Source organism: Schistocerca gregaria, chromosome 2 (genome assembly GCF_023897955.1).
Source record: "Schistocerca gregaria isolate iqSchGreg1 chromosome 2, iqSchGreg1.2, whole genome shotgun sequence".
Lineage (NCBI taxonomy): Eukaryota > Metazoa > Arthropoda > Insecta > Orthoptera > Acrididae > Schistocerca > Schistocerca gregaria.
In genome coordinates, this window is record NC_064921.1 from 930,441,543 (window position 1) to 930,455,401 (window position 13,859).

A 13,859-nucleotide genomic window follows, 5' to 3' on the forward strand; every position below is an offset into this window, starting at 1 on the left:
TTGAAAGACAATGTAACAACCCACCACTTTGTTGTTGTTGTTGTTGTTGTCTTCAGTCCTGAGACTGGTTTGATGCAGCTTTCCATGCTACTCTATCCTGTGCAAGCTTCTTCATCTCCCAGTACCTACTGCAACCTACATACTTCTGAGTCTGCTTAGTGTATTCATCTCTTGGTCTCCCTCTACGATTTTTACCCTCCACGCTGCCCTCCAATGCTAAATTTGTGATCCCTTGATGCCTCAAAACATGTCCTACCAACCGATCCCTTCTTCTAGTCAACTTAACACATCAAATATGTAATGGCTACTGTTCAAATTACTGACTATGCATACCAGAGGTTTCCAGAATAAATTTCCACTCTGCAGTGGAGTGTGTGCTAATATGAAACTTTGTGGAAGATTAAAACTGTATGCTGGACCAGTGCTTTCTTCCAAGAGTACTAGTCCTGCAAATTTTGCAGGAGAACTGGAAGTAAAGCCATGAGGACAAGTTGTGGGTCATGTTCAGGTAGCTCAGTTGGTAGAGAACTTACTTTTGACAGGCTTAGGTCTCAGGTTCAGGTTCATGTCCCAGCCCAGCACACAATTTTAACCTGCCAGGAACTTTCAAAGCAAACCTTACCATTATGCTAGGTGCTGGGCCAGTGTAAGGGGGTAGTCAAAAAGTTTTACAAAGTGAAACATTTATTCCATACTACTGAGCTACACCACCAAGGGAACCAAACAAAATGTTGCAGCCAATATCCTCTTTATCAATGACATTGTAGCTACCCCTCATATACTCTCCACTTTATCAACAGGCTGCAACATTTAATTTTGATTCAGTACAATCATATTGTACTAGCAATGCAGTCGAGTTGTGACTACAGTGTAGTCATCCAGAACAATGCAGATGAGCACCTATGTTTCTGTGCCTATTCTGTACTAGATGCTCTGAAGAAGGATGTCTTTGAAAGGCTAGCTATATTTTTCAATCTATTCATGTGCCTATTAATTGCCCCATGACACTACTATATGGTGATTTGTTATTTCTGCCCCTTTCACTGCCAGTTATATAACTAAGTGTCAATGTTCTCTGAATAAAGTAACAGAATGCAAAACACAAGTGATGAAAGGTGTATTGTGTATAAAGTGCAACTACTGGCTACGCAAAAAGTGCGCAAAGGTAAACCTGAAGAACATCAGTGACAATATTTCATGGACATGTCAAGTTTGTTTACGTGTTGAAATGGCCAAACTTTTAAATACAGTAGACTCAAAAAACAAAGTTATAAAATAGCTACAAGAGGATATTGAGGCATTAAAAACAGAAAATATAAACATACAGAAAGAAAATAATAGATTAATACATGAAAAGCAGCTCTGCGTGAGTGAAATCCATCAAATAGAATCACAAACCTCAGAAAATGAAACTATAAAGAGGCTACAAAACGACACTGACACTGAAAGAACTGAACTATTTGAGGCAAGGAAAAAAAATGACACGCTAATACAAGAAAGTGAAAACCACAAAAACAAACAGAAGACCACGAAATTACGTGTGAATATATGAACTCGAAAACAATAACATATCCTGTGCTCCATATGCAGACTCGAGCTTCAAAAACAAAAAAATACCAGAGCTACCAATGAAGACACGAAAAAGTCAGCAGGTCTAACATCAGCAGATAAATATAAGTGGAAGCCAGTGACATACACCAAAAGAAGAAACAAGCCCACAGCTGTACAAGATAGCGGGTTTCTAGTAATAGGAGATCCGCTATTGAAAAATATCACTCTCCCCACCTGCAAAATAGACGTGCGACCTGGAATTAGAGAGCAACAACTCGGAAAACATTTCAAAAATATTGAAAAAAAAAAGCAGCTACAGAGCAGGACATTCAACATAAACGAAATTACAAAGGTGTTTTTATACATGTTGGAACAAACTTGCTTAATAACAGCAGCAAATATGAATTAGTGAATGAAACAAGAAACATGATTCATATAGCAAGGAGTCTTTATGAAGGATCCAGGCTCATACTTAGTGGAATCGTAAAAGGGAGGTCAGTTAGTGACAAATACACATCCAAAATAAACAGTGCCATCAAACAAGAGTGTGATTGTCTCAGTGCTATCTTCATAGAACCAAACAAATTCCTGTGTGAAAATTGACTGGGAAAGGATGGCACACATTTAAATAGATTAGGTTCAGTAACCCTCACCAGAATGTATGCAGATGTTTGTAAAATCACTAGAAACAAGGGAAATTAACATTGTATAGTGGGGGTGAAAATTAGGAAATCTGATATCCACAAAAAACAGTGATAACAAAAAAAATATAGGACAACAACAAACATAGAATCAGGATATTCAATTACGAAAATAATGCAACAGAATAAAGAATACTTAAAAAATAAGGTAACCCAATTAGAAATAATCCTAAATGAAGAAACTCCTGACACGCTAGCTCTGACAGAATATGGTCCAAATGAGCATGAAATGCTAAATCTTACTGTTGCAAATTACAATGTAACAGCTAGTTCATGCAAGAGGAATAGTAAGAGTGGTGGAGCTGCTATTCTAACCCATAACAAGATAAACAGAAGCCAATAAACAGCCTTGACTTATGTAAAAAATACAACATTGAAAATGTAGTCGCAGTAACAGCCCAAAAAATAGTTTTCAGTAGTTCCTCACTGTACATCTTAAACATCAAAAAGACTGCCAAATGGGTGCAGAGAAATGTTCATTGAAAACATAGGAGAGCTCTTACATATCCTCCTAAGCAAGAACTGTGCACTTGTACTAATACGTGACCTAAACATAAACACATTTCAAGACACCAATGACAGTAGGGAGCTTCTAAGCACAATGAAAACATATGGCTTATACGATGCAATAGCTACTCCAACATGGATAACTGAAAACTCCTGTACTCAAATAGATCACATATTCACAAATTTAAGGGACTTTCAGTATAAAACTGAAGTTATAGAAATCACCCTTTCAGACCATGATGCAATAAAAATACGTCTAAATCATATCACCACAAATGAAAAGACAAAAAATATGGCAAAAAGCATAAATGAACAAAACTTAACAGCCCTTAGGATAAAACTTGAAAAAGAAGGATGGGACATACTGAAAAAAGACTCTCCATCAGTGGATCATAAAGCGGCTTATTTTATTGACACACTTTCCTACCATCTCAATATTACATGCCCAGTAGTAAAAACTAAAGCCAAAACCAAAAATAAAAGCAAAAAATGGATAACAAAAGGCATTTTGGTCTCTAGGCACAAGATAAAAATGACGCACAGAATATATATATTTAAAAAAAGCATTGATGAAAACTTTAAAGAGTACGCTAAAGTACTGCAAGCAGCCTAACGACTAGAAGCGAAAAACTACACAAATAGTGCTGATAATAAAAGCAAGGCTTGTTGGTCTATTAGAAATAAACTTCGCAAACCCTCCAACTCACAGGAACACAGCAAAATACAGTTCATGATCAGCAAAACAATTATAACTGAACAAAATAAAATCATAAATCTCTTCAATGACTATTTTGCCACAGTAGGCCAAAATCTAAAAGAAAAAACAAATAAAAAAAACACATGAAAAACATTTATTAATCCCCAAGGAAAAATCAATGGTACTTTTCCCAGTGACAGAAGAAGAAATATTAAAGATAATAAAAAACCTAAAACAAACAAAGTCATGTGGAATTGACTGCATATCAAGTATAGAAATTAAACACTGAATGTAAGAACTCAAGAAACCTCTTACACAACTAATCAATTCATCATTCTTAGAAGGAACTTTTCCAAAGTGCTTAAAAACAGAACTGATAAAACCAATACAAAAAAAAGGGGACTGAATACAGTCCAGAAAATTATAGGCCTATAGCTCTTTGCCAGTCATATATAAATATTTGAATGAGGTTATGCACAGAGACTCATTGCTTTTCTGATGAAATATGAAATAATCAACAAGAATCAGTTTGGCTTCCAGAAAGATAAATGCGCCATAGCTGCAATAACAGATCTCATCGAAAATGTCATAACAAACTTTGACTCCAAAAATAAATGTGTAGAAGTATTTACAGCTCTAACAATGGCATTTGACTGTGTAGACCACAAAACTTTAGTAGAAATATTAGGAGTATATAGTATAAGAGGAAATGCAGGAGACTAGATTCTCTCATACCTGACTAACAGGAGCCAACATACTGAAATTACAAAAACTACTGCTGAAAAAATAAGAGCTAAAACAAGAATTTTACACTTCTCTGTGTCACAAAGCTCCATTCTTGGCCCAGTACTCATCATTCCATATACATATCACATCCCAAATATGATTACGTATGGTAGTATAGTTACCTATGCAGACGACACAACTCTTCTGTTCAAGGAAGAAGACACAGAAAAGTTAGAAATAAAAGCCAATATAGAAGTAAAAATGCCATCCAAAGATTTACTGAATTAAACCTGCACAACAATGTTACTAACACACTTTGTGTAAACTTCATACTACGAAACTTTCACAGTGAAGATATCAATATATGCATAGATGAGTGCATAGCAGATACCACCAAATATACAAAATTCCTTGGGATAATTATCGATCAAAACGTAAACTGGGATAACAATGTAGAATGTATAAGGGGGTAACTCAATGCAAACCTATATGTGCTGCACAAACTCAGCTACCTAAAAGATACAGGCATTATGCATTAATTCATACAACATTAAGTTATGACATAATTTTGTGGGGAGGTACCACAAAAATAAACATGAATAAAGTACTTAATTAACAGAAAAGAGCCACACGAATGATAGCCAACCTTAAATGGAAAGATTCATGTAAACTAGCATTTAAAGCTCTCAAAATACTAACATTACCCAGTATATACCTATACAAACTCCTCTGTTGGACAAAATTCAAATATTCTGCAAATACTAGAGATAAGAACACACAACACAACCATGACACAAGAAAATGGATCCTCTTCCATGAGCCTACACACAAGACAACAAAATACAAAAAAGCCATCATATGCTGGACCAAAAGACCTTGAAACACTACCTTCATTCTTGAGAGAAATAAACAATAAAATATTTTCATAAAAGTCTCAAAAATTTTCTATTTGAAAACTGTTATTACAGTGTTAATGAATTTATGTGCACTACAGCTCAAAACAACTGAAATGCCATTATTTTATCAAAAGAAAAATTGTACAAATCTAATTTAATATTAAATAGCCTTAGAACAAATTTGTAATAAATTATATTTTTTTGTTAAACAGTTGTTGTTGTTGTGGTCTTCAGTCCTGAGACTGGTTTGATGCAGCTCTCCACGCTAGTCTATCCTGTGCAAGCTTCTTCATCTCCCAGTACCTACTGCAGCCTACATACTTCTGAATCTGCTTAGTGTATCCATTTCTTGGTCTCCCTCTACGATTTTTACCCTCCATGCTGCCCTCCAATGCTAAATTTGCGATCCCTTGATGCCTCAGAACATGTCCTGCCAACTGGTCCCTTCTTCTTGTCAAGTTGTGCCACAAGCTCTTCTTCTCCCCAGTTCTATTCAGTACCTCCTCATTAGTTATGTGATCTACCCATCTAATCTTCAGCATTCTTCCTTAGGACCACATTTCGAAAACTTCTATTCTCTTCTTGTCCAAACTATTTATTGTCCATGTTTCAATTCCATACATGAGTACACTCCATACAAATACATTCAGAAACGACTTCCTGACACTTAAATCTATACTCGATGTTAACAAATTTCTCTTCTTCAGAAATACTTTCCTTGCCATTACCAGTCTACATTTTACATCCTCTCTACTTTGACCATCATCAGTTATTTTGCTCCCCAAATAGCAAAACTCCTTTACTACTTTAAGTGTCTCATTTTCTAATCTAATTCCCTCAGCATCACTCAACTTAATTCGAATACATTCCATTATCCTCATTTTGCATTGTTGATGTTCATCTTATATCCTCCTTTCAAGACTCTGTCCATTCCATTCAGCTGCTCTTCCAAGTCCTTTGCTGTCTCTGACGGAATTACAATGTCATCAGCGAACCTCAAAGTTTTTATTTCTTCTCCATGGATTTTAATATCTACTCCGAATTTTTCTTTTCTTTCCTTTGCTGCTTGCTCAATATACAGATTGAATAACATCAGGGAGAGTCTACAACCCTGTCTCACTCTCTTCCCAACCGCTGCTTCCCTTTCATGCCCCTCGACTGTTATAACTGCCATCTGATTTCTGTACAAATTGTAAATAGCCTTTCGCTCCCTGTATTTTACTCCTGCTACCTTCTGTATTTGAAAGAGAGTATTCCAGTCAACATTGTCAAAAGCTTTCTCTAAGTCTACAAATGCTAGAAACATAGGTTTGCCTTTCCTTAATCTTTCTTCTAAGATAAGTCATAAGGTCAGTATTGCCTCATGTGTTCCAACATTTCTACGGAATCCAAACTGATCTTCCCCGAGGTCGGCTACTATGAGTTTTTCCATTTATCTGTAAAGAATTCGGTTAGTATTTTGAAGCTGTGACTTATTAAACTGATAGTTCGGTAATGTTCACATCTGTCAACACCTGCTTTCTTTGGGATTGGAATTATTACATTCTTCTTGAAGTCTGAGGGTATTTGCCTGTCTCATACATCTTGCTCACCAGATGGTAGAGTTTTGTCAGTACTGGCTCTCCCAAGGCCGTCAGTACTTCTAATGGAATGTTGTCTATTCCTGGGGCCTTGTTTTGTCTCAGGTCTTTCAGTGCTCTGTCAAACTCTTCACGCAGTATCGTATCTCCCATTTCATCTTCATCTACATCCTCTTCCATTTCCATATTACTGTCCTCAAGTAAATCACCCTTGTATAGTCCCTCTATATACTCCTTCCACCTTTCTGCTTTCCCTTCTTTGCTTAGAACTGGGTTTCCATCTGAGCTCTTGATATTCATACGAGTGGCTCTCTTTTCTCCTAAGGTCTCTTTAATTTTCCTGCAGGCAGTATCTATCTTACCCCTAGTGAGATAAGCCTCTACATCCTTACATTTGTCCTCTAGCCATCCCTGCTTAGCCATATTGCACTTCCTGTCGATCTCATTTTTGAGACGTTTGTATTCCTTTTTGCCCACTACATCTACTGCATTTTTATATTTTCTCTTTTCATAAATTAAATTCAATATTTCTTCTGTCACCCAAGGCTTTCTACTAGTCCTCATCTTTTTACCTACTTGATCCTCTGCTGCCTTCACTATTTCATCCTTGAGAGCTACCCATTCTTCTTCTACTGTACTTCTTTCCCCCATTCCTGTCAATTGTTGCTTTATGTTCTTCCTGAAACTCTGTACAACATCTAGTTTAGTCAGTTTATCCAGGTCCCATCTCCTTAAATTCCCACCTTTTTGCAGTTTCTCCTATCATTCACCCGGAACCTCAACTTGAAATATCACTTCACTACCCAAACACAGCCCCAAATACTAAACCCAGTGTTGAACCTTGTCTAGAACAGTTCTGACCACCTTCTCAAAGGGATCCTCCTCCCCTCCCCCAAAACCATCCATTGCAGACATTTCAGGAATTCCTCACATCCAGTGTTGCCTCCCAGTCCTTCTTGAAGAACATTCCAACAACCCCCAACATCACCCCAGCTGAATCCTGTGCCATTAGGGAGCTGAAAAAAGACCGCTCTATTGTCATCCTCCTGGCGGATAAAGGCTCCACAACTGTGGTACCTGACCATGTGGGGTATGTGGCAGAAGGACTACGTAAACTCTCCAACACCTCAACCTACAAAGCTGTTACCCAGGATCCCATTCCCTCCATCCAGATGAGCTGCAGAAAATCGTAAAAATCCAAGGTCCCTCACAAGGCATCACAACGGCTTCCATAGACTTACTAACTCCACCTGAGCCACGTACCCCTACCTTCTACCTATTACCCATATTCCACAAAGAGAACCATCCTGGCCGTCCCATTGTAGCAGGCTTCAAAGCCCCAACAGAACGTATCTCAGCTCTGGCAGACCAACACCTCCAACCTATCACCCGCAGACTCCCATCCTACATCAAGGACAAAAAAGAACTTCCTAGAACGCCTCAAATCCATTCCCACCCCTCTCCCACCTGAAACCTTTCTTGTCACCATAGATGCTACATCGCTTTATACAAACATCCCACACACCCATGGTCTCTCTGCCCTTGAGCACTACCTCTCCCAACGCCCACCCGAAGATCTTCCAAAAACCTCGTTCCTTATCACACTTACCAACTTCATCCTCACCCATAATTACTTCACCTTTGAAGGCCAGACTTACAAACAAATCAGGGGAACGCCCATGGGAACCAGGATGACTCCGTCCTATGCCAACCTCTTCATGGGCCGCATGGAGGAGGCTTTCCTGAAGACCCAACAGCTGCTTCCCCTGGCCTGGTATAAGATTATAGATGACGTCTTTGTGGTCTGGCCTCATGGTGAAGAAACACTCCTTAATTTTCTCCATAACCTCAACTCCTTTTCGAATCTGAATTTCACCTGGTCCTTCTCCAAAACCCAAGCTACCTTCCTGGATGTTGACCTTCATCTTTTTGAAGCTCACATCCACACCTCTGTCCATATCAAACCCACAAACAAACAACAGTACCTTCACTTTGATAACTGCCACCCATTCAACATCAAATGCTCCCTTCCCTACAGCCTAGGTATTCGTGGCAAACGTATCTGCTCCAGTGACGAATCCCTCAACAATTACACCAATAACCTGACCAGTGCTTTCCTCTCCCGCAACTATCCTGCAGACCTTGTCCACAAACAGATCTCCCGAGCAATACATTCCTCCCCGTCCAACAACAATGTTCCTACCCTCAGACCACACAGAAGCATCCCCGTTGTCACCCAATATTATCCTGGCCTCGAATACATCAATAAATTACTCCGCCAGGGATATGACTTTCTCAAGTTAACCCCTGAAATGAGATCATCCCTTGGCAAAATCCTCCCCACACCACCCAGAGTTGCCTTTCGTCGCCCCTCTAACCTCCTAACCTCCATAACATCCTTGTTAAACCCTACAATATTCTCAGACTACCTTCTCTACCCAGCAGTTCCTACCCCTGTAACCGACCCCGCTGCAAAACCTGCCCCATGCATCCCCCCACAACCACCTACTCCAGCCCCGCTACTGGTAAAACATACACAATTCAAGGCAGGGCCACGTGTGAAACTACACATGTCATTTATCAGCTGACATGCTTGCAATGAACAGCCTGTTACATTGGTATGACAACAGCTAAACTGACTGAGCGCATGAACGGACACAGACAAACTGTCCGCCTAGGAGACGTCAAATACCCAGTAGCGGAGCATGCCCTCCAGCATAATTCTAGGGACCTAGGAACCTGCTACACCGTATGTGCCATTTGTCTTCTCCCACCCAACACCAGTCCCTCTGAACTGCGGAGATGGGAACTTGCACTCCAACACATCCTTTCATCCCGCCATCCCCCTGGACTGAACCTACGTTAAACAACCTCATTCCCATTTTCACTCTTCAGTCTTCTCCTCTTTCCCTTTCCTCTTTAGCCATTCATGCATCTTTTCATCCTACATCTTTATACTATATACCTCTTTACTTCTGTATGCATCCTCTTTGGTTTGAAGCTGGAACAGTACTTACAGTAGAATATCTTTGGCTTCCCTCTGACAACCATTCCTTCCTTCTGACAACCATGCCTCCATCCTTGCTACCCTCCCAGCTTTCCTTTCCCTATTGCTTCATAACCTGGGTTGTGAGTAACTAAATCCACTTTCCCTTCTTCCCTTTCTTTCCCCTCTCTCCTCCCTGATGAAGGAACATTTATTCCGAAAGCTAGGAATGTAAATTTTCGGTTGTTTTTTGTGTATCTATCGGCTGCACTGAGCTGAGGTGAGTACTGGCCAGCCCCTCTATCTCTTTGTTAGTATTTGTTTCACATCTTTGTATGAGATTTTCCATTAATTATGTGGACTAGGTCTGTGAGATAGTGCCTATCTGTGTAGGCCTTGCTGAAGCCTTCAGCATACTGGTCAAGGGTTGTTCTTGTCACCGTAGACAGACAATCTCTGGGTGGCCAGGCTGTATGGGAGGAATTTTTTGTGTCGAAACAAATGACAGTGTCGAAAGGCAGGTTCTATTGGTGATTGATGGATTTAATGTAAACACAGGTGTGGATGGAACCATCAGAGAGAAGGTGGTCAAAGTCTACGAAGGTGGCACACTGGGTTGAGGAGGACCAGGTGAAAAGGATTGGGAGAGATGTTGAGGTTGTGAAGGAATGAAGAAGGTCTTGGACTGGAGTCCAGATCATTAATGTATGATCGATTAATCTGAACCTGACTAGGGATTTGGTGCTTTGGGAGGCTAGGAATATTTACTCTATATGGCCCATAAACAGGTTGGCATAGGAAGGCACCATGCAGGTGCCCATGTCTGCACCATGGATTTGTTTGTATACCTTCCCTTCAAAGGAGAAGTAGTTGTGAGTTATGATAAAGTTAGTTAGGCATATGAGGAATGAGGTAGTGGATTTGGAGTCTGAAGGACATTGTGAAAGGTTATGTTCAATGGCAGTAAGACCATGGGGGGAAGGGGGGGGGGGGGGGGCAGAAACAGAGATAGATAGAAACAGCAAGAACAAGCTGAGTTCATGGTCCACTTCTTACTCTTACGTGCCTAGCTCCTACTTAGCTAGCTACTACATTGGTTTCATTGGATCTTCAAGCACAGTGTTCAATAAATATTTTGGTCACGGATGATGTTCGACCTTTACTTGGGCCTAGTCCTCCCCCTCCCAGACAACCTCACATAGCAGCTGTGGACCATTTTGGTAGCAGAGTGTGGCTGTCTTTGGGTGGATAGGATTTGCACATTATTGGACATCATTCATACAAGTTTTTTTTTTTTTTTTTTTTTTTTTTTTTTTTTTTTTTTTTTTTTTTGCATGGCTGATAGTTGTAACTAGGTGAGGTTGTTACTTTTTTGGGGGTTTTGTTGTTACAAATCCATTGCCTTCCAAATGGAGCCTTGAGCTGTGATTGGAGGGAAGTGTTTGAGAAAAGAAAACAGCCCAGTATGAATGTAAGATCCAATTTAATAATGAGTGTGTCAGGAAGTGCTTTCTTTTACTGTTATAAAGAACCACAGGAAGAAATCTACATAAGCAAGATAAATAATGCAAAAGAGACAATGTGTGTTGTATCTACATCTCTGATCAGTTACTGAGGAATCGAAAGATCTCCCAAGTGTTACTGTCGGAAACAAGCTGCCAAAGGTGTTTGTGTGTGAAATTATAAATCATTATAGAAGAAGTCACTGATACAAAATCCATAACTATGGTACATCAATTGATAGAATAAATAAGAAAGTGAACATAACATGGCGACCAGAAATAATATTACAGCACATCTTACTATAAATTGTGACTATTTAGTGTCAGCTGAATGTTGTATGTGTGGTGATTTTGTATCAAAAGGCATTAGGCTATGTTCAGCAACACACAGATGGTATCATGCATCATGTTTCATTCGACTGGAACTAGAAAACATATCTTGTGATTGTGAAAAATACTGCGCCGGTCGCGAGACAGCAGTGCAAAAATGTGCTAACAGTTTGGAAGTCAATGTGATAGATGTGCTGCAACAGGACCTTGCAGCAATTACAGCATATGCTGAAATGTTGAATCACATGGTACAACTTTTATCAAAAACTTGTGAAGAAACTGACACGAAAGTATATATCTACTGCGGTTCAGGTAACACAAACTATTTAAACCAGAAAAGCTCAAAGTAAATTGCTTAAACAAAGACAATGAAATTCTCGAGGTGGAAAATAGTGATATAGTGAATGATGGAATACCCAATTTTCCCTGTCAATATTATGCAAAAGGACAATTAAGTCTATCTAGATGTGATGGAAACAAAAACTTTGCGTAGGTGAAACGATATGAGAAGTGTATTCACAAACGACCATTTGGATGTGAAACGCATGGTAATAGAAATCAATTAACACAAAACATTGTAGGGAATAAAACAAGAGATGTTGTCTTATATTCAGATAGTAATTGAAGAGGGTTAGCAGAAAAAATACGATATCAGAATTGACTCAGATCTACAGGTTTCATCAAACAAGGTGCCTGTATAAAAGAAATTTTAAAAGACTGTAATTACAGTTCTCATAATATGCTAAGATCAGCACACTCCTCAAACTGGGGAACTATCAAGAATGGGGTTCCACAAAGGTCAGTTTTGGGTCCTTTTGTTGCTCTTAATATATATTAATGACTTGCCATTCTATATTCATGAAGAGGCAAAGTTAGTTCTCTTTGCTGATGATACAAGTATAGTAGTCACACATGACAAACAAGAGTTAACTAATGACATTGTCAACAATGTCTTTCAGAAAATTACTAAGTGGTTCCTTGTAAATGGACTCTCACTGAATTTTGATAAGACACAGTACATACAGTTCTGTACAGTAAATGGTATGACACCATTAATAAATATAGACCTTAATCAGAAGCATATAGCTGAGGTAGAATATTCAAAATTTTTAGGTGTGTCCATTGATGTTGTTGTTGTTGTCTTCAGTCCTGAGACTGGTTTGATGCAGCTCTCCATGCTAATCATACAGTAAAACTGCATGTCCTCGGGCAAAATTACGGCTGTAGTTTCCCCTTGCTTTCAGCCATTCGCAGTACCAGCACAGCAAGGCCGTTTCGGTTAATGTTGCAAGGCCAGATCAGTCAATCATCCAGACTGTTGCCCCTGCAACTACTGAAAAGGCTGCTGCCCCTCTTCAGGAACCACATGTTTGTCTGGCCTCTCAACAGATACCCCTCCATTGTGGTTGCACCTACGGTACGGCCATCTGTATCGCTGAGGCACGCAAGCCTCCCCACCAACGGCAAGGTCCATGGTTCATGGGGGGTGTCCATTGATGAGAGAACAAATTGGAAGAAACACATTGATGATCTGCTGAAACGTTTGAGTTCATCTACTTATGCAATAAGAGTCATTGCAAATTTTGGCGATAAACATCTTAGTAAATTAGCTTACTATGCCTATTTTCACTCATTGCTTGCATATGGCATCATATTTTGGGGCAATTCATCACTGAGGAATAAAGTATTTATTGCACAAAAGCGTGTAATCAGAATAATAGCTGGAGTCCACCCAAGATCACCCTGCAGACATTTATTTAAGGATCTAGGGATATTCACAGTAGCTTCTCAGTATATATACTCTCTTATGAAATTTGTTAATAACAACCAAACCCAATTCAAAAGTAATAACAGTGTGCATAACTACAATACTAGGAGAAATGATGATCTTTACTATTCAAGATTAAATCTGACTTTGGCACAGAAAGGGGTGAATTATAATGCCACAAAAGTTACCAAATAGTGTCAGAAGTCTGACAGATAACCAACAAGTATTTAAGAAAAAAATTAAAAGAATTTCTCAATGACAATTCCTTCTACTCCACAGAGGAATTTTTAGATATAAATTAAGAAAATAAAGAAAAAACCAAACAAAAAATTATAAAAAAAACAAAAAAATGTTGTTATATTAATTTAATTATGTTGTTAAATTAACTTAATTATGTCATGTATTTGAAAATTTGACTCGTTCCACATTATTACGAAATATCGTATTCATGATCCATGGAACTAGTATTAATCTAATCTAATCTAATCTAATAGTAATCACACATGGCAAAATCAGTGCAGAGTAATATTTGGTGGTGCAAATGATATCTATAAAAACAAGCTAAGAGAAGCTACTCGAACACTAGAGACAGTCCTAAACAGAATAAAAACTCAA

The 13,859-nt window shown here is 38.8% G+C and overlaps 2 protein-coding genes across 4 annotated transcripts in view; one reads left to right on the top strand and one right to left on the bottom strand.

Moving 5' to 3' along the window:
* LOC126335369 (uncharacterized) overlaps positions 1 to 13,859 on the top strand; it is a 126,624-nt gene that overhangs the window by 112,187 nt on the left and 578 nt on the right. The window lies entirely within an intron of this gene.
* Positions 1 to 13,859, bottom strand: part of LOC126335371 (CBY1-interacting BAR domain-containing protein 1) — a 219,290-nt gene that overhangs the window by 96,998 nt on the left and 108,433 nt on the right. The window lies entirely within an intron of this gene.